Below are 1147 nucleotides of genomic sequence, written 5' to 3'. Positions count from 1 at the left end.
ACACGGTTTTTCGGGATTTCAGGGTACCAGACTAAAATTCTCCGTAAATCACGCAAAAAGTTCTTCGGGTCAGATAAAGCGGCCACGCAAAATTTGAGTAGCAACGGAAGACATTTGGGGGTGCCCGTATGCCATAAACCAGCATTCGTCGAACCTCGGATAATCGTGAAAAATGTATTATTACTCGTTATTTGAGACTGAAATCGAATAGGTTAACTCCAAAAATGACCACGGACGAGTGATTGAAAAATAGGGAGAAAAAGAAACAGGGTCCGGTACGATCTCCTGAACAGCTCAAATTGAAGTGTATAATACACGGTTTTTCGAGATTCCAGGGTCCCGAAACAAAATTCTCCGGAAATCACGCAGAAACTTCCTCGGGTCAGATAAAGCGGCCACACAAAATTTGAGTAGCAACAGAAGACATTTGGGGGTGCCGGTATGCCGTAAACCACCATTCGTCGAACCTCGGATAATCGTGAAAAATGTATTAATACTCGTTATCCGAGGTTGAAATCGAATAGGTTAACTTCTGAAATGACCTCGATCGCGTGATAAAAAAACCGGGAGAAAAAGAAACAGGTTCCGGTACGACCTCCTGAACGGCTCAAATTGTAGTGTATAATACACGGTTTTTCGGGATTCCAGGGTACCGGAACAAAGTTCTCTGGAAATCGCGCAGAAAGTTCCTCGGGTCAGATAAAGCGGCCACGCAAAATTTGAGTAGCAACGGAAGACATTTGGGGGTGCCGGTATGCCATAAACCAGCATTCGTCGAACCTCGGATAATCGTGAAAAATGTATTAATACTCGTTATCCGAGGCTGATATCGAATAGGTTAACTCCTGAAATGACATGGACGTCTGATAAAAAAACCGGGAGAAAAAAAAAACAGGGTCCGGTACGACCTCCCAAACGGCTCAAATTGAAGTGTATAATACACGGTTTTTCGGGATTCCAGGGTACCGGAACAAAGTTCTCCGGATATCGCGCAGAAAGTTTCTCGGGTCAGACAAAGCAGCCCTTGAAAATTAGGACACGGGACACGTTATTTAAATTTAATAAAATATATATTTTATAATTATAAACGTTCGATTTTATTTTTATAAAAGTATTTGATATTAAATTTAAATAAGTGAAGCTAAGA

This window comes from Silene latifolia, chromosome 8, assembly GCF_048544455.1.
Source record: "Silene latifolia isolate original U9 population chromosome 8, ASM4854445v1, whole genome shotgun sequence".
NCBI lineage: Eukaryota > Viridiplantae > Streptophyta > Magnoliopsida > Caryophyllales > Caryophyllaceae > Silene > Silene latifolia.
Note: the sequence above shows the minus strand (reverse complement) of the source record.